Here is a 21,232-nt window from a genome sequence, read left to right as displayed (position 1 = left end):
ATACGGCCACCTAGTGAGGCTGATAGTCGGAGGGGATCACATATCAGTAGGGCACCTTTCACTCCAAAAGGCCAGGTCACTAGGGTTCAGGTAGTTATAAAAAGGTACACTTCTGCTAATTCACACGTTACCTCTGTGTCAGAGAATTCCCAAACCTCCCACCCTGAGGATACCACCCTAGACAGAGAACTCAGAAAGCTGAGGTTGGAAGAGGCCAGACTGAAGCTAAGACAGCAGCAGTTGGCCTTAGACAGGGAATCCCTAGATGTAGAGAGGGAAAGACAGAAGTTGGGGTTAGTTCCCCATGGTAGCAGCAGCAGCAATCTTGATAGTCATCCTGTTAGAGAAACAGATTCAAGAAACCTGCACACAATTTTTCCCTCTTAAAAGGAGGGGGATGACATAAACAAGTGGTTTTCTGCACTTGAGAGGGCCTGTATGGTACAGTTGGTAACTCAAAGGCAGTGGGCTGCTATCTTGTGGCTATCTTTCACTGCCAAAGGTAGGGACAGACTCCTTACTGTCAGGAAGAGTGATGCCAACAACCACAAAGTATTGAAAGATGCACTCTTAGATGGATTTGGCTTAACCACTGAACATTACAGGATAAAGTTCAGAGACACCAGAAAAGAATCCTCTCAAGACTGGACAGACTTTGTAGACTGTTCAGTGAAGGCCTTGGAGGGATGGTTACATGGCGGTAACATGACTGACTATGAAAGCCTATATAATCTTATTTTGAGAGAGCATATTTTGAATAATTGTGTGTCTGACTTGCATCAGTACTTGGTAGACTCAGATCTGACCTTTCCCTGAGAATTGGGAAAGAAGGCAGACAAATGGGTCAGAACAAGAGTGAGCAGAAAAGCTCATACAGGTGGTGACAGGGATGGCAAGAAGAAGGATGGTAAGTCTTCAGACAAGGGTGGGGACAAAGACAAAAATAATTCTGAGTTTTCATCAGGCCCACAAAAATCCTCTGGGGGAGGTGGGTCCAAATCCTCTTCAAACAATCAAAAGAAGCCATGGTGTTATTTATGTAAAAGTAAAGGCCATTGGGCAAGTGATTCCACTTTTCCAGAGAAAAACACCAAGGCTCCCACTACCACAACCCCAACTGCGTCCTCTAGTGCCCCTAGTAATAGCAGTGGTGGTGGGAAGTCTACTACAAATAGCCAATCAAAGGGTGTAGTTGGGCTCACCATTGGTAATGTAGTTGGGGTTGGTCTTGTTAGGGAGACCACAGAGGCTAATTTAGTCTCTGATGGTGGTATTGATTTTGCCACCTTGGTTGCTTGTCCCCTTAACATGGGCACAGACAAGCAACTACCCCTAATAAATGGTGTTGCGGTTGAGGCCTACAGTGATACAGGAGCCAGTGTCACTATTGTAATTGAGAAACTGGTTGCCCCTGAACAACACCTGCTTGGTCAGCAGTACCAAGTTACTGATGTTCATAACAACACTCTTAGCCACCCCTTGGCTGTTGTGAATCTCAACTGGGGTGGGGGGGAGGGTACTGATCCAAAGAAAGTTGTGGTAGCCACTGATTTACCTGTAGACTGCTTACTAGGCAATGATTTGAAGACATCAGCTTGGGCTGAAGTGGAGTTGGAGGCTCATGCAGCAATGCTGGGCATTCCAGGGCATCTCTTTGCTCTCACAAGGGCTCAGGTGCAGAAGGAAGGAGGACAGGGAAACTTGGACCCTGGAAAAATGGACCAAGTGCTCTCAAAAGCTAGGGGTAGAAAGGGTAAGTCCTTGCCCACTATCCCTCCCTCTCCAGAAGATTCCCCTTTTCAGGAAGAGGAATCCTCTGCCTGTGCAGAACCTACACCAGATGAGCTGGCAGCATACACTGCTGAGCTTTTGGGTGTAGGGGGCCTGCTAGGGAAGAGCTGAGTGTGGCACAGCAGACCTGTCCCATACTAGAGGGTTTAAGACAGCAAGCTGTCAAACAGCAGAATAGGGATATCACTGATAGCCATAAAGTCTATTGGGAAGACAACCTGCTCTATACTGACTCAAGGGACCCTAAACCTGGAGCTGCCAGGAGATTGGTCATCCCTTTGCAGTATAGGGAGTCTCTTCTGACTTTGGCTCATGATATTCCTTTGGCTGGGCATTTGGTCCAAATTAAGACTTGGGACAGACTTGTTCCATTGTTTCACTGGCCTCATATGTCAGAGGACACCAAGGAGTTTTGTCGCTCCTGTGTGACCTACCAAGCCAGTGGCAAGACTGGTGGCACTCCTAAGGCCCCCTTGGTCCCAGTGGTTGGGGGGCCCTTTGAGAGGGTAGGGGTTGACATTGTTGGCCCCCTTGACCCTCCAACAGTTTCAGGAAATAGATTTATCCTTGTGGTAGTGGATCATGCCACTAGGTATCCTGAAGCTATACCCTTAAGGACCACAACAGCTTCTGCAGTGGCAAAATCCCTCCTGGGAATATTTTCCAGAGTGGGTTTCCCTAAGGAAGTGGTATCAGACAGAGGTGGCAACTTCATGTATGCATACCTCAAAACTATGCGGAAGGAGTTTGGTGTAACTTACAAGTTCACTCTCCTTATCATCCACAGACAAATGGACTGGTTTAATAAAACTCTCAAAGGCATGATCATGGGACTGCCCGAAAAACTCCATGCCTCCTTTTTGCTTATAGGGAGGTACCTCAAAAAGGAGTGGGCTTCAGCCCCTTTGAACTCCTCTTTGGGCACTCTGTAAGAGGTTCACTTGCTCTTGTAAAGGAGGGTTGTGAACAACCTTTAAAAGCTCCTAAACAGGACATAGTAGACTATGTACTTGGCCTAATATCCAGAATGGCTGAGTATATGAAAAAGGCCAGCAAAAACCTTCAGGTCAGCCAAGAGCTCCAAAAGCAATGGCATGACCAGAAGGCTGTCCTGGCTCAGTACCAAGCAGGACAGAAGATGTGGGTATTGGAGCCTGTGGCCCCAAGAGCACTCCGGGACAAATGGAGTGGACCCCATCTCGATGTGGAGAAAAAAGGTGAGGCCACCTATTTGGTAGAACTGGTCACTGCCAGAAGCCCCCTTAGGGTGCTTTATGTCAATAGCCTGAAACCTTATTATGTAAGGGCTGACTTAATCCTGTTCATGGCCACTGATGAGGGGCAGGAGGAAGAGAGTGACCCTCTCCCTGACCTCATCTCCACCACTGAAGTCAATGGCTTAGTGGAGGGAGTTGTGTTAGCAGATTGCCTTACTGTTGAGCAGAAGGACAACTGCATAAATCTCCTAGATCAGTTCTCTGACCTCTTCTCACTGATTCCAGGTACAACTACCTGGTGTGAGCATACAATTGATACTGGAGACAGTTTGCCTGTCAAAAGTAAGATTTATAGGCAACCTGACCAGGTCAGAGACTGCATTAAACAAGAGATACAGAAAATGTTAGATCTGGGAGTGGTTGAACCTTCTGAAAGCCCATGGGCTAGCCCAGTGGTGCTTGTCCCCAAGCCTCATAGTAAAGATGGTAAAAAAGAAATGAGGTTTTGTGTGGACTGTAGGAGGCTCAATCAAGTAACCAAAACTGATGCTCACTGTAGGAAGTTGGCTGTGTATGTACTATTTCAAAGTAAGAAATAGCATGCACAGATTCCAAGGGTTCCCCTTGGAGGTAAGATAGTGGCAAAAAGAGATAATTCTAATGCTCTATTTTGTGGTAGTGTGGTCGAGCAGTAGGCTTATCAGAGGGTAGTGTTAAGCATTTGTTGTACACACACAGGCAATAAATGGGGAACACACACTCAAAGACAATTCCAGGCCAATAGGTTTTTATATAGAAACATATATTTTCTTAGTTTATTTTAAGAACCACAGGTTCAAGATTTACAAACAATACTTTAAATGAACGGTATTTCACTTAGGACCTTTAGAAACTTTGAATTAGCAAAATAGCATATACAGTTTTCACACAAATGGCAATAAGCTATTTTAAAACTGGACACTGCAATTTTCAATAGGTCCTGGGGGAGGTAAGTGTTTGTTAGTTTTGCAGGTAAGTAAACCACTTACAGGGTTCAAAGTTGGGTCCAAGGTAGCCCACCGTTGGGGGTTCAGAGCAACCCCAAAGTTGCCACACCAGCAGCTCAGGGCCGGTCAGGTGCAGAGGTCAAAGAGGTGCCCAAAACACATAGGCTTCAATGGAGAAGGGGGTGCCCCGATTCCAGTCTGCCAGCAGGTAAGTACCCGTGTATTCGGAGGGCAGACCAGGGGGGTTTTGTAGGGCAGCGGGGGGACACAAGTCAGCACAAAGAGTACACCGTCAGCGGCACGGGGGCGGCTGGGTACAGAGTGCAAACAGGCGTCAGGTTTGTAATGGAGTTCAATGGGAGACCCGGGGGTCTCTTCAGCGAAGCAGGCAGGCAAGGGGGGGGCTCCTCGGGGTAGCCACCACCTGGGCAAGGGAGAGGGCCACCTGGGGGTCGCTTCTGCACTGGAGGTCGGATCCTTCAGGTCCTGGGGGCTGCGGGTGCAGTGTCTTTACCAGGCGTCGGGTTCTTTGAAGCAGGCAGTCGCGGTCAGGGGGGTGCCTCTGGATTCCCTCTGCAGGCGTCGCTGTGGGGGCTCAGGGGGGTCAACTCTGGCTACTCACGGGCTCGCAGTCGCCGGGGAGTCCTCCCTGTAGTGTTGTTTCTCCACAAGTCGAGCCGGGGGCGTCGGGTGCAGAGTGCAAAGTCTCACGCTTCCGGCGGGAAACGTGTGTTCTTTAAAAAGTTGCTTCTTTGTTGCAAAGATGTTTCTTCTTTGGAGCAGAGCCACTGTCCTCTGGAGTTCTTGGTCCTTTTAGATGCAGGGTAGTCCTCTGAGGCTTCAGAGGTCGCTGGACCCTGTGGAACGCGTTGCTGTTGGAGTTTTTCTTGAAATGGGGAGACAGGCAGGTAGAGCTGGGGCCAAAGCAGTTGGTGTCTCCGTCTTCTCTGCAGGGCTTTCAGGTCAGCAGTCCTTCTTCGTCTTAGGTTGCAGGAATCTAGTTACCTAGGTTCTGGGACCCCCTAAATACTCGATTTAGGGGTGTGTTTAGGTCTGGGGGGTTAGTAGCCAATGGCTACTAGCCCTGAGGGTGGCTACACCCTCTTTGTGCCTCCTCCCTGAGGGGAGGGGGGCACATCCCTAATCCTATTGGGGGAATCCTCCATCTGAAAGATGGAGGATTTCTAAAAGTCAGAGTCACCTCAGCTCAGGACACCTTAGGGGCTGTCCTGACTGGCCAGTGACTCCTCCTTGTTTTTCTCATTATCTCCTCCGGCCTTGCCGCCAAAAGTGGGGCCGTGGCCGGAGGGGGCGGGCAACTCCACTAGCTGGAGTGCCCTGGGGTGCTGTAACAAAGGGGGTGAGCCTTTGAGTTCCTGCAGGGGGAGGTGAGAAGCACCTCCACCCAGTACAGGCTTTGTTACTAGCCAAAGTGACAAAGGCACTCTCCCCATGTGGCCAGCAACATGTCTGGTGTGTGGCAGGCTGCTAAAACTAGTCAGCCCACACTGGAAGTTGGGTATGGTTTCAGGGGGCATCTCTAAGATGCCCTCTGGGGTGTATTTCACAAAAAAAAGTGTACACTGGCATCAGTGTGCATTTATTGTGCTGAGAAGTTTGATACCAAACTTCCCAGTTTTCAGTGTAGCCATTATGGTGCTGTGGAGTTCGTGTATGACAGACTCCCAGACCATATACTCTTATGGCTACCCTGCACTTACAATGTCTAAGGTTTTGCTTATACACTGTAGGGGCATAGTGCTCATGCACCTATGCCCTCACCTATGGTATAGTGCACCCTGCCTTAGGGCTGTAAGGCCTGCTAGAGGGGTGACTTATCTATGCCATGGGCAGTGTGAGGTTGGCATGGCAACCTGAGGGGAGTGCCATGTCGACTTAGTCATTTTCTCCCCACCAGCACACACAAGCCGGCAAGCAGTGTGTCTGTGCTGAGTGAGGGGTCTCCAGGGTGGCATAAGACATGCTGCAGCCCTTAGAGACCTTCCCTGGCATCAGGGCCCTTGGTACCAGGGGTACCAGTTACAAGGGACTTACCTGGATGCCAGGGTGTGCCAATTGTGGAAACAAAGGTACAGGTTAGGGAAAGAACACTGGTGCTGGGGCCTGGTTAGCAGGCCTCAGCACACTTTCAAATCATAACTTGGCATCAGCAAAGGCAAAAAGTCAGGGGGTAACCATGCCAAGGAGGCATTTCCTTACATCCACCCTATACCCAGGGCAGATGAGCTAATAGATACACTGGCTTCTGCCAAGTATCTAAGCACTTTTGACTTAACTGCAGGGTATTGGCAGACTAAGTTGTCAGAAGATGCTAAACCCAAAACAGCATTTTCAACCATTGGAGGGCACTATCAGTTCACTTTTATGCCCTTTGGATTGAAAAATGCACCTGCCACTTTTCAGAGGTTTGCGAGTACAGTCCTCCAAGGTTTGGAAGCTTTTAGTGCAGCATATCTGGATAATTTAGCTGTCTTTAGCTCCACCTAGAATGATCACCTGGTCCACCTGTGGAAAGATTTGGAGGCCCTGCAAAAGGCAGGCCTCACTATCTGTTGAAATGAAGAAAGATGAATCCAAATACGTGTGAAATCTGGTCCTTTATTGGAGCATCCCATCCACAGCACAACCACAACTCTCCTTCTCTCAGCTCTGCTCAAACCTTACTAACATTCCATATTCAACATGATGTCAGGCTATGACATCAGACCAAAAGCAGAGCGAAGAGAACATTCTACTTTGGTTTTACAATAGAGTATATACCACACACCTCCCTCCTTAAAGAAAAAAAAAAAATGCTCCAGGCAACTATATACAAACTTTTGAGAAATTCACAAGGAAATAAACTAACAAACACAATGCATAAGCAAAAACACTATTCTTAACAATTTCCTATAAATTTTACAATTCTATTAAGATTCCATATTCTACCATCTCTTATCTCTACTGCATTTCTAAAAAGTTTAACAACTTCAAAAGGTCCTTGAAATTTACTTTTATCTTTACTCAATGTCGGTTTTTTAATCAATATCTGGTCTCCAATCTTTATATCATATTCATACACGCCCTTTTTGTGGTCATAATACAATTTCCTCTTTTGTACATTAAGACTCTCATGTACAATCTTCTCATCCATTATGTCTTGTTCAATTACATTCTTTCTCCAACATACCCACGCCGGTGCTAGTGATGTGTTAGCCTTCCGACCTCGGAAAAGATCAAAAGGGACTTTTCCTGTTGTGGAATGAGGAGTCACTCTATATGCATAAAGAACATTTTTCAAACCTTCCTTCCAGTCCCTATTCGAAGCATTTTCTAGTTGTATGCATTCCTTCACGCACCTATTGAATCTTTCAACTATTCCATTTCCTTCGGGATGGCAAAGAGAACATCTTTTGTACCTTATGCCAAATTTCCCAAAGAACTCACTCATTTCTCTTGAAACAAACTGCGGTCCATTATCCGTGACAACAGTATTGGGAAAACCTTCACGCCCAAAAATGTAATTGAGAAACTCAATTATTTTTTTCGTTTCCGTACTGTGACATAAACCAATTTCAGCCCATCTAGAAAAATGATCAATTAGCAGTATCAAATAAATGACACCACCCCTACCATGTACAGGACCCACAATGTCTACTGCAACTTCTTGCCATGGTTTTAGTGGCATGTCTCTTACACACATTGGAGGTATTCTTGTTTTATACACTTTGTCACTACTGCAACAATCAACACATTCTCTCACTACTCTCTCCACTCTCAAATACATTCCCGGCCACCAATAATCCAGACGAATTCTAGCCTTTGTCCTGCTCATACCTTGATGACCATCATGTCCAAGACTAACAATTCTATCTCTCAAAACCATAGGAACTACTAGTCTCAGACCACGTAGCAATAAACCATCCTGAATCGATAATTCATCCTTCACCTTCCAATAGCCACACAAATCTACATCCTTTTTAGTATCATGTGTCCAACCACACTTGATCTTCTCGCACACTCGTTGCAAAACCTCATCCTCTGCAACAGCTTTCTTCCATTCATCCTGTTCTACAATACCACCAGTCACACTGCACACAGAAACATCCCTTAAGCCATACCCACTCGAACTTTCCTCAGCAGTTGAACTCAATCTAGAGAGACAATCCGCAACTCTATTATACGAACCAGGGACATAATGTACAGTGTAATCATACTCCTGTAAACTAATCACCCACTTACTCACCCTTCCTGAAATAAAGTCTAACCCTTTCCTCATAAATACTTCTACTAATGGTTTGTGATCCGTAAAAACTTCAAATTTTCTTCCCCACACAAAGTTCCTAAGTTTGTTAACTGCCCAATGTACACACAACGCTTCCTTTTCAATCGTTGAGTAATTGAACTCTGGTCCACGTAACGTTCTAGAGCAAAACACTATGGGTTTGCGAATTAAATCATCATCCTCTTGCAACAACACAGCTCCCAAACCCTTTTCACTTGCATCAGTCATGATGACACTTTTTTTCTTGGGGTCAAATGATTCCAAAGACCCCAAGGATGATAAAAGAGCTTCGATGTTTTCAAACTCCTTTGAACACTCATCATTCCATACAAATTCTACATTTTTCTTTAAGAGCTGACGCATGCACACAGTTCTAGAAGCAAGATCTGGTAAAAACTTTGCGTGAAATTCCACCATACCCAAAAAGGACATCAACTCATCTTTTTTTCCAGGTGTACGAAGATGTAAAATATTATCTACTAACTCCTTCTTAGGATGCAAACCTGTTGCAGTAATCTTGTGACCTAAATAATCCACCTCAGTTTCCTTAAAATGACACTTCTTCAATTTGAGTGTGAGACCATGATCTCTGAGGATAGTAAGAACTTTCCTAACTCTCTCGTCATGCTCAACCATTGTGCTTCCGTAAACTAAAATGTCATCCTGGAAACACTTGACACCAGTCATGGAACCAAACAGATTATACATCAATCTTTGAAAAACTGCAGCCGCAGAAACTAACCCAAAAGGCATTCTTAGGAATCTATATGTACCAAAAGGGGTGATAAATGTGGTAAAATCACGTGAATCAGGATGTAGCACAACTTGGTGATATGCTGAGGTCAAGTCAAACTTCGTGTAGAACCTAGACCCAGATAGTAAAGTGACCATCTCAGTGATTTTGGGCAGCGGAAATTGATCACTGATGACACATTTATTAAGATTCCTCAAGTCCACACATAACCTCAGCTCACCAGATTGTTTTCTCGCCACCACAATGGGTGAAATCCACTCTGATGATTCTACAGGCTCGATGATACCTTCACACTCGTTGCAAAACCTCATCCTCTGCAACAGCTTTCTTCCATTCATCCTGTTCTACAATACCACCAGTCACACTGCACACAGAAACATCCCTTAAGCCATACCCACTCGAACTTTCCTCAGCAGTTGAACTCAATCTAGAGAGACAATCCGCAACTCTATTATACGAACCAGGGACATAATGTACAGTGTAATCATACTCCTGTAAACTAATCACCCACTTACTCACCCTTCCTGAAATAAAGTCTAACCCTTTCCTCATAAATACTTCTACTAATGGTTTGTGATCCGTAAAAACTTCAAATTTTCTTCCCCACACAAAGTTCCTAAGTTTGTTAACTGTCCAATGTACACACAAAGCTTCCTTTTCAATCGTTGAGTAATTGAACTCTGGTCCACGTAACGTTCTAGAGCAAAACACTATGGGTTTGCAAATTAAATCATCATCCTCTTGCAACAACACAACACAGTGTTGAAATGAAGAAAGATGAATCCAAATACGTGTGAAATCTGGTCCTTTATTGGAGCATCCCATCCACAGCACAACCACAACTCTCCTTCTCTCAGCTCTGCTCAAACCTTACTAACATTCCATATTCTACATGATGTCAGGCTATGACATCAGACCAAAAGCAGAGTATATACCACACAATCAAGGCTTCAAAGTTCAGATAGGGCAGGGGAAAGTGGTTTATCTGTGCCACCTGGTAGGCGGGGAACAGATTGCACCTCTGCAGTGGAGATACAAACCATTATGGAATGGGCTCCCCCCACAACTCAAACCCAAGTGAGAGCCTTCCTAGGCCTCACAGGGTACTATAGGAGGTTCATTAGGAATTATGGCACTATAGCTGCCCCTCTTAATGACCTCACATCCAAAAAGATGCCTAAAAGGCTGTTATGGACAGCTAGCTGTCAAAAGGCTTTTGATGAGCTTAAATAGGCCATATGCTCTGCACCTGTCCTAAAAAGCCCCTGTTACTCAAAAAATTAATTGTTCAAACTGATGCTTCTGAATTAGGGGTAGGGGCAGTTCTATCACAGCTTAACACTGAGGGCCAGGATCAACCTGTTGCTTTTATCAGCAGAAGGTTGATCCCTAGAGAAAAGCCTTGGTCTGCCATAGAGAGGGAGGCCTTTTCTGTGGTCTGAACCCTGAAAAAGTTGAGACCATACCTCTTTGGTACTCACTTTATTGTTCAGTCAGACCACAAACCTCAATTGTGGCTTAAACAAATGAAAGGTGAAAACCCTAACTTATTGAGGTGGTCCATCTCCCTGCAGGGAATGGACTATACAGTGGAACATAGACCTGGGAGTACCCACTCCAATGCGGATGGACTCTCCAGATATTTCCACTTAGACAATGAAGACTCATCTGGGCAAGGTTAGCCTTATTGTCCCTCATTTGGGGGGTGGGGGTTATGTAGGAAAGTACCATCTTGCCTGGCATGTTACCCCCATTTTTTACATGTATGTCAGTTTTTTTTTGCCTGTCTCACTGGGATCCTGCCAGCCAGGGCCCCAGTGCTCATAGTTTGTGGCCTGAATGTGTATACCTGTGTAGTGACTAACTGTGTCACTGAGGCTCTGCTAACCAGAACCTCAGTGCTTATGCTCTCTCTGCCTTTAAATTTGTCACTATAGGTTAGTGACCACTTTTACCAACTTCAATTGGCACACTGGATAACCCTTATAATTCCTTAGTATATGGTACCTAGGTACCCAGGGTATTGGGGTTCCAGGAAATCCCTATGGGTTGAAGCATTTCTTTTGACACCCAGAGGGAGCTCAGACAAACCTTTACACAGTACTGCCACTGCAGCCTGGGTGGAATAACGCACATGTTATTTCACAGCCATTTTCACTGCAGTTAAGCAACTTATAAGTCACCTATATGTCTAACCTTCACTTGCTGAAGGTAAGGTGCAAAGTTACTAAGTGTGAGGGCACCCTTGTAGTAGCAAAGGTGCTCCCACATAGCTCAGGGCCATTTCCCCGTACTTTGTGAGTGTGGGGACACCATTACACGCATGCACTACATATAGGTCAATACCTATATGTAGCTTCACAATGGTAACTCTGAATATGGCCATGTAACCTGTCTAAAATCATGTAATTGATCCCCATGCCAAATATGGTATTGGGGTGCCAATTCCATGCATCCCCGGGGCTCCACTATGGACCTCGGGTACTGCCAAACCAGCTCTCTGGGGTTTTCTCTGCAGCTACTGCTGCTGCGACCCCACAGACAGGGTTCTGCCCACCTGGGGTCTGGGAAGCCCAGTCTCAGGAAGGCAGAACAAATAATTTCCTCTGAGAGAGGGTGTTACACCCTCTCCCTTTGGAAATAGGTGTGAAGGGCCTGAGAGGAGTAGCCTCCCCCAGCCTCTGGAAATTCTTTGAAGGGCACAGATGCTGCCCTCCTTGCATAAGCCAGTCTACACCGGTTTAGGGAACCCCCAGTCCCTGCTGTGGCGTGAAACTGGACGAAGGAAAGAGGAGTGACCACACCCCTGTCCATCACCACCCCAGGGGTGGTGTCCAGAGCTCCTCCAGTGTGTACCAGACCTCTGCCATCTTGGATCCAGAGATGTGAGGGCACTCTGGAGGCCTCTGAGTGGCCTGTGCCAGCACACACATCAGAGACCCCTCCTGATAGGTGCTTATCTGACTAGGTAGCCAATCCTCCTCTGAGGGCTATTTAGGGTCTCTCCAGTGGGATTTTCCTCAGATAACGACTTGCAAGAATTCACCAGAGTTCCTCTGCACCTCTCTCTTCGACTTCTGCCAAGGATCGACCGCTGACTGCTCCAGGACGTCTGCAAAACTGCAACAAAGTAGCAAGAAGCCTACCAGCGGCATTGTAGCGCCTAATCCTGCCGGCTTTCTCAACTCTTTCCTGGTGATGCGTGCTTTGGGGGCTGCCTGCCTTCATACTGCACTGGGACCCCTCTCATTGTGACGAGTGTGGCACCTGGAACACAGGTGGTGGACCCAAGTGACCCAGACTGTCCAGTGGTCCAACTGTGCAAATCTGGAGGAGGGAAGTCCGTGCCTCCCCTCTCCAGACAGTAATCCTGTGCACCGTGTGAACTGCAGCTATAAGGGCTTCTGTGCACATTTCCAAGAAATCCTGCATGCACAGCAAAGCCTAGGTCCCCAGCACTCTGTCCTGCGATGCTCAGCTCCCTGAATTGATCTCCGGTGTCGTGGGACCCACTTTTGCAGTGTTGAGATGACCGCCGTGTTCAGACTTCTTGAACCCGTGTTCAAGGACTTCTGCGGGTGCTACCTTCTTGTGCATGGGCTCTCTACGTTGCTAAGGGCCCCCTCTGTCTCCTCTTCCAAGTGGCAACATGCTGGTCCTTCCTGGGCCTGGGCAGCACCCTTTTTCTTCAACCACAACTCTAGCAGCTAGCAATGTTTGTTTGTAGTATTTTGCCAAGGAAACAACTCTGCAGACTCCAGCACTTTGTGCGACATCTTCTGCATGAAGGAGAAGTTCCTAGCACCTTTCATTGTTACAGAATCTTCAGCTTCTTTCATCTGGAGGCAGCCATTTTGCACCGTCATCTGGGGTTTAGTGGCTCCTGCCCCCCCCGGACATTTTCACAACTATTGGACCTGGCCCCCTTCCTTCACAAGTCCTCAGGTCCAGGAATCCGTCTGAACTAAATAACGTGGACGTTATTTCACTCAGGCTGCAGTGGCAGTCCTGTGTAAGAATTGTCTGAGCTCCCTATGGGTGGCAAAAGAAATGCTGCAGCCCATAGGGATCTCCTGGAATCCCAATACCCCGGGTACCTAGGTACCATATACTCGGTAATTATAAGGGTGTTCCAGTGTGCCAATCAGATTGGTAAAAATGGTCATTACCCTATAGTGACAATTTTAAAGGCAGAGAGAGCATGAGCACTGAGGGTCTGGTTAGCAGAGCCTCAGTGACACAGTTAGGCACTACACAGGGATACACATACAGGCCACAACCTATGAGCACTGGGGTCCTGGCTAGCAGGATCCCAGTGAGACAGTAAAAATACCCTGACATGTACTCACAAACAGGCCAACAGTGCTAGAAAGAGGCTGCCTTCCTACAACATGAAACTGATAATGCCCTCCAATGGTAGAGAAAGCAGTTTTAGGTTTAGCCTCTTCTGAGAGCTTGATCTGCCAATACCCTGCTGTCAAGAAAAAGGTGCTTAGATACTTGGCAGATGCCAGTGTATCCATTAGCTCATCTGCCATGGATATAGGGTGTGCATCAGTCTTAGTGACTGTGTTGAGCCCTCTGTAATCTACACAGAACCTCATCTCTCTTTTCAAATTTTGGGAGTGAGGTTTTGGTACCAGCACCACTGGGCTATCCCAGGGGCTGTCAGAGTGCTCAATCACTCCTAGGTCAAGCATCTTCTGCACTTCAGCTGTGATACAATCTCTAACATGATCAGGTTGCCTATATATCTTACTTTTAAGAGGCAAACTGTCTCCTGTATCAAGGATGTGTTCACACCATGTAGTCTGTCAAGGTGTTAGAGAAAACAGTCCAGAGAACTGCCCTAGGAGATTCCTGCAGTCTTCCTTCTGAGATTCAGAAAGGCAGTCTGCTAGGACTACTCCGTCCACTTATCCATCGGGTGCAGTGTTGGAGAAGAGATCAGGGAGAGGGACACTCTCTTCCTCCTGTCCCTCATCAGTGGCCATAAGCAGTGTTAAGTCAGCCCTGTCATAGTAGGGCTTTAGGCGGTTCACATGAAGTACTCTCAGAGGACTTCTAGGAGTGCCAATGTCAACTAAATAAGTGACCTCACCCTTCTTTTCCACAATGATGTGTGGTCCATTTCATTTATCTTGGAGTGCCCTTGGTGCCACAGGCTCCAGGACCCACACTTTCTGCCCTGGTTGCTACACTGTCAGGACAGGTGTCAGGTCATGCCATTGCTTCTGCAATTCTTGGCTTGCCTGAAGGTTCTTAATGGCCTTCTTCACGTACTCAGCCATTCTTGATCCTAAGCCCAGCACATAATCCACTATATCTTGTTTAGGGGCTTCAGGGATTGCTTCCAACCCTTCTTGACAAGAGCTAATGGACCCCTAGCAGGGTGACCAAAGAGGAGTTTAAAGGGGCTGTAGCCCACTCCTTTAAGGGGTACCTCCCTGTAGGCAAAAAGGAGGCATGCTAAGAGGACATTCCATCTCCTGAGTTTTTTCAGAAAGACCCACTATCATGCCTTTAGAGTTTTGTTAACCCCTTCGCTGCCAGGCCTTTTCCCCCTCCTGTGCCGAGCCTTTTTTTGGCTATTTGGGGCAGTTCGCGCTTAGGCCCTCATAACTTTTTGTTCACATAAGCTACCCACGCCAAATTTGCGTCCATTTTTTTCCAACATCCTAGGGATTCTAGAGGTACCCAGACTTTGTGGGTTCCCCTGAAGGAGACCAAGAAATTAGACAAAATACAGTGAATTTTTTTTTTTTTTTTTTAAAATGGGAAAAAAAGGCTGCAGAAGGCAGCTCGTAGTTTTTTCCCTGAAAATGGCATCAACAAAGGGTTTGCGGTGGCAAGATCACCAACTTCCCAGCTTTCAGGAACAGGTAGACGTGAATTGGAAAACCCAATTTTTCTATACAATTTTGACATTTTACTTGGACATACCCCATTTTTACTATTTTGTGTGCTTTCAGCCTCCTTCCAGTTAGTGACCAAAATGGGTGAGAAACCAATGCTGGATCCCAGAAAGCTAAACATTTCTAAAAAGTAGACAAAATTCTGAATTCAGCAAGGGGTCATTTGTGTACATCCTAGAAGTATTTCCTACAGAAAATAACAGCTAAAATAAAACAAAATATTGAAATTGAGGTGAAAAAAACAGCCCTTTTTCTTCACGTTTTACTCTGTAACTTTTTCCTGCGATGTCAGATTTTTTAAAGCAATATACCGTTACGTCAGCTGGACTCTTCTGGTTGTGGGGATATATAGGGCGTGTACATTAATCAAGAACTCTAGGTACCCAGAGCCAATAAATGAGCTGCACCTTGCAATGGGTTTTTATTCTATACCGGGTATACAGCAATTAATTTGCTGAAATATAAAAAGTGAAAAATAGGTATCAAGAAAACCTTTGTATTTTCACAATGGCCACAAGATAAGGTGTTGAGAAGCAGTGGTTATTTGCACATCTCTGAATTCTGGGGTGCCCATACTAGCATGTGAATTACAGAGCATTTCTCAAATAGACGTCTTTTTTACACACTGCCTTACATTTGGAAGGAAAAAATGTAGAGAAAGACAAGGGGCAATAACACTTGTTTTGCTATTCTGTGTTCCCCCAGGTCTCCCGATAAAAATGGTACCTCACTTGTGTGGGCTGGCCTAGTGCCCATGAAAGGAAATGGCTCAAAACACAATGTGGACACATCACATTTTTTCACAGAAAACAGAGGTGTTTTTTGCAAAATGCCTACCTGTGGATTTTGGCCTCTAGCTCAGCCGGCACCTGGGGAAACCTAGCAAACCAGTGCATTTTTGAAAACTAGACACCTAGGGGAATCCAAGATGGGGTGACTTGTGGGGCTCTGACCAGGTTCTGTTACCCAGAATCCTTTGCAAACCTCAAAATGTGACCAAAAAAACACTTTTTCCTCTCATTTCGGTGACAGAAAGTTCTGGAATCTAAGAGGATCCACAAATGTCCTTCCACCCAGCGTTCCCCCAAGTCTCCCGACAAGAATGGTACCTCACTTGTATGGGTAGGCCTAGCATCCACGAAAGGAAATGGCCCAAAACACAACATCGACACATCACATTTTTTCACAGAAAGTAGAGGTGTTTTTTGCAAAGTGCCTACCTGTGGATTTTGGCCTCTAGCTCAGCCGGCACCTGGGGAAACCTTGCAAACCAGCACATTTTTTAAAACTAGACACCTAGTGGAATCCAAGATGAGGTGACTTGTGGGGCTCTGACCAGGTTCTGTTACCCAGAATCCTTTGCAAACCTCAAAATGTGACCAAAAAAACACCTTTTCCTCTCATTTCGGTGACAGAAAGTTATGGAATCTAAGAGGAGCCACAAATTTCCTTCTACCCAGCGTTCCCCAAGTCTCTCGATAAAAATGGTACCTCACTGGTGTGGATAGGCCTAGCGCCCACAAAAGGAAATGGCCCAAAACACAACGTGGACACATCACATTTTTTCACAGAAAACAGAGGTGTTTTTTACAAAGTGCCTACCTGTGGATTTTGGCCTCTAGCTCAGCCGGCACCTGGGGAAATCTAGCAAACTAGCGCATTTTTGAAAATTAGACACCTAGGGGAATCCAAGATGGGGTGACTTCAAATCAAATCAAATCATTAACATTTATAAAGCGCGCTACTCACCCGTGCGGGTCTCAAGGCGCTAGGGGGGGAAGGGGGGGTTATCGCTGCTCGAACAGCCAAGTCTTTAGGAGTCTCCGGAAAGCGGAGTGGTCCTGGGTGGTCCTGAGGCTGGTGGGGAGGGAGTTCCAGGTCTTGGCCGCCAGGAAGGAGAAAGATCTCCCACCCGCCGTGGAGCGGCGGGTGCGAGGGACGGCAGCAAGTGCGAGGTCAGCGGAGCGGAGGGGGCGGGTGGGGACGTAGAAGCTGAGGCGTCTGTTGAGGTATTCCGGTCCCTTGTTGTGGAGGGCTTTGTGTGCGTGGGTGAGAAGACGGAAGGTGATCCTTTTGCTGACTGGGAGCCAATGCAGGTGTCTCAGGTGTGCGGAGATGTGGCTGTTGCGGGGTACGTCGAGGATGAGGCGGGCCGAGGCGTTTTGGATGCGTTGCAGGCGGTTTTGGAGTTTGGCTGTGGTCCCGGCGTAGAGGGTGTTGCCGTAGTCCAGGCGGCTCGTGACGAGGCCGTGGGTCACGGTTTTTCTGGTGCCGGCGGGGATCCAGCGGAAGATCTTACGGAGCATGCGGAGAGTGAGGAAGCAGGCGGAGGACACGGCGTTGACTTGCTTGGTCATGGTGAGAAGAGGGTCCAAGATGAAGCCGAGGTTGCGGGCGTGGTCTGCGGGGGTCGGTGCGGTGCCGAGGGCCGTGGGCCACCAGGAGTCGTCCCAGGCGGACGGGGTGTTGCCGAGGATGAGGACTTCCGTTATTTCAGAGTTCAGCTTTAGGCGGCTGAGCCTCATCCAATCTGCGACGTCCTTCATACCCTCTTGTAGGTTGGTCTTGGCGCTGGCGGGGTCCTTGGGGCTCTGACCAGGTTCTGTTACCCAGAATCCTTTGCAAACCTCAAACTTTGACCAAAAAAAATACTTTTTCCTCTCATTTCGGTGACAGAAAGTTCTGGAATCTGAAAGGAGCCACAAATTTCCTTCCACCCAGCGTTCCCCCAAGCCTCCCGATAAAAATGGTACCTCACTGGTGTGGGTAGGCCTAGCACCCACGAAAGGAAATGGCCCAAAACACAAGGTGGCACATCACATTTTTTCACAGAAAACAGAGGTGTTTTTTACAAACTGCCTACCTGTGGATTTTGGCCTCTAGCTCAGCTGGCACCTGGGGAAACCTAGCAAACCAGTGCATTTTTGAAAACTAGACACCTAGGGGAATCCAAGATGGGGTGACTTGTGGGGCTCTGACCAGGTTCTGTTACCCAGAATCCTCTGCAAACCTCAAAATTTGGCCAAAAAAACACGTTTTCCTCTCATTTCGGTGACAGAAAGTTCTGGAATCTGAGAGGATCCACAAATTTCCACCCAGCGTTCCCCCAAGTCTTCCGATAAAAATGGTACCTCACTTGTATGGGTAGGCCTAATGCCCACAAAAGGAAATGGCCCAAAACACAATGTGGACACATCACATTTTTTCACAGAAAACAGAGGTGTTTTTTGCAAAGTGCCTACCTGTGGATTTTGGCCTCCAGCTCATCCGGCCCCAGGGGGGGCAGAAATGGCCTAACATAAATTTGCCCCCCCGCCCCTTCACCCCCTGGGGAGCGACCCTTGCCTACGGGGTCGCTCCCCTTGCATGCCATTGGCGCAAAAAAAAAAAGATCCCCGGTCCCTAGTGGTTTCTGCCCCCCTTGGGGGCAGATTGACCTAAAATCGGCCGATCTGCCCCCAAAGGGGGCAGAAATGGCCTAAATATAATTTGCCCCTCCAGGGGAGCGACCCATGCCTAAGGGGTCGCTCCCCATCTGTAAAACAACAACAACAACAAAAAATCCCCGGTGCCTAGTGGTTTCTGCCCCCCTTGGGGGCAGATCGGCCTAATTAAAATAGGCTGATCTGCCCCATAGGGGGGCAGAAATGTCCTAAAATAAATTTGCCCCCCAGGGGAACGACCCTTGCCTAAGGGGTCGCTCCCCTTGCGTGAAATTCGCGAAAAAAATAAAACTCCCTTGTGTCTAGTGGTTTCTGTCCCCCTTGGGGGTAGATTGGCCTCATAAAAATAGGCCAATCTGCCCCCAAGGGGGTGATTAAGGGAGCCTTTGGAGTGCCACCTGTCTTGCCTCTGGCTTGAAAGTGACACAGGAACAATAAAACTCCTTTGTATCTTCAGACAAGTGAGGTCAGTGAAAGTGAGGGACCAGTCTGTCCCAGGCTTTACTTTGCCCTGAATGTCCAGCAAGGGCAATATCACGTGCTAAGGTTAACAACAATTCCCTGTATTGCAAGGGAATGACCAGCCTCCTGGTGGCACCAGGTTTTGGGTCCCTTGCCTCAGAATACAAGAGATTGTTCTCCCAGTACACCATATGGGTGCCACTGATATCTCCTGCCTCGTTTTTGATAGCTTGCTGTCTCAAACACTTAAGTGTGGGGCTGGTTTGCCCTTGCCACACCTAACTCCTCCCTGGCAGGCCCCCCCTGCACCTAAGAGTTCAGCTGTATCAGCTTGAAGTTCTTCAAGTGTAGGCTCTGACCGGGGAGTTGACTCCTCCTCCTCAAAGGGGGAATCATCAGTGGAGGGAGGGATAGTGAATAACTTTTTACCATTTCTACCCCTGCTTTTGGGAAGCTCTTGGTCCATATTTTCAGGATCCAAGTTTGGCTGTCTTCTTTGCTTCTTGGCCTGAGCCCTTGTCAAAGCAAAGATATGCCCAGGAATGCCCAGCATGGCTGGGTGGGCCTCCAACTCCACTTCAGCCCAAGCTGAAGTATCCAAGTCGTTCCCTAGTAGACACTCTACAGGTAGGTTCCCTGGATACTACAACTTTTTAAGGACCAATAACACCTCCCCCCCCCCAGTTCAGACCAACAACAGTCATGGGGTGGCTTACAGTGTTGTTATGGGCTTCAGTAACTTGGTACTGGTGACCAAGTAGGTGTTGCTCAGGGGCCACCAGTTTTTCAGTCACTATTGTGACACTGGCACCTGTGTCCCTGTAGGCCTCATCCTGAACACCATTTATCCGGGGTTGTTGCTTGTGCTTATCCGTATTAAGGGGACTAGCAAAAAGAGTGGGGAGGTCAATGCCACCATCAGAGACTAAAGTGGTTCTCTTAACTAAACCAACCCCCACTACACTTCCCAGAGTGAGCCCTGCTGTACCCTTGGACTGACTATTTGTAGTGTTATTTTTCCCACTACCACTGCTATTGCTAGGGGCACTAGTTGAAGCACTGGGGGCAGTCGTGTTGGGAGGCTTGGTGCTTTTTTTGGGGCAAGAGCTGTCTCCTGCCCTATGGCCTTTATTCCTACAGATTAGCATCAAGGCTTTTTATTCTGATGGTTGTGAGAAGAGGACTTAGACCCACCACTAGAAGAGTTTTGTGGGCCTGATGAAGACTTTGTTTTTATCTTTGTCCCCACCTTTGTCATTAGACGTACCATCCTTCTTCTTGTCCTTTTCACCCCCCTGTATGAGCTTTTCTGCTCACCCTTGTTCTGACCCATTTGACTGCCTTCTTTCACAATTCTTGGTGAGAGGCCAAATCTGAGTCTACCAAGTAAGGGTGCCACAAATCAGACACACTGTTATTTGAAATATTCTCTCTAAACAACAGATTCTACAAGCCCTCATAATCAGACACTTTGCTGCCATGTAACCAGCCTTCTAAAGCTTAAACAGAACAGTCCACAAAGTCAACCCAATCCTGTGATGCCTCTATTCTGGTCTCCCTGAACTTGATTCTGTATTGTTCAGTGGTGAGACCAAAACCTTCCAAAAGAGCTGTTTTTAAAATGCTGTAGTTCCCTGACAGAGAGAAGTCTATCCCTCCCCTTGTCAGAGAAGGACAGCCAACGAATAGAAGCCCACTGCCTTTGAGGGACCCTCCGAACTTTATGGGCCCTCTCAAGTGCAGCAGACCACTTGTAGATATCATCCCCTACCTTATATGAGGGAACACTTTTATGCATGTTTCTGGAATCAATGGAATGCTCCCTGACTCTATAATCCCTGAAACTGCTGCTGCTACCACCATGGGGTAGTACCCCAACCCCTACCTTTCCCTTTCCACTGCCAAGGCCTGCCTATCTCTGACTAGCTGTTGCTGCTGCAGTCTCATCTTGGCCTCCTCCAGTCTCAGCTTTCTAAGCTCCCTGTCTATGGAGTCATCTCCTGGAGTTGTGCAGTGTGATCCCTCAGACACTAGGGTGATATGGGAATGGACAGAGGTGGATCTTTCCCTAGTCTTTGTGACTCCAGCTACCTGTCCTCTGGGTGTTAAGGGAACCCTACCTGTGTGGCTTCCTCTCCCATTACCAGCTACACTACTGAGTCCACTAGGTTCAGGATTCCTGGAAGAACCCTCCTCTGAACCTGGAAGATTATTCCCAGAGTCAATGGGTGCGGAATCTTCCCCCTACTCTTCCTGGCTACCAGCATGCTCCTGGTCATCCTGAAGAAGGAGACTCAAAAGGAAATTCTTATTGTGATCCTTCCCCGCATCTAATTCCCTGTCTGAACAAAGTCCCTTCAATTCCTTGAAGGCCATGCC

This window comes from Pleurodeles waltl, chromosome 8 (assembly GCF_031143425.1).
Source record: "Pleurodeles waltl isolate 20211129_DDA chromosome 8, aPleWal1.hap1.20221129, whole genome shotgun sequence".
In the NCBI taxonomy this organism is placed as follows: domain Eukaryota; kingdom Metazoa; phylum Chordata; class Amphibia; order Caudata; family Salamandridae; genus Pleurodeles; species Pleurodeles waltl.
The sequence above is the reverse complement of the archived record's forward strand: the minus strand, read 5'-3'. Positions refer to the sequence as shown.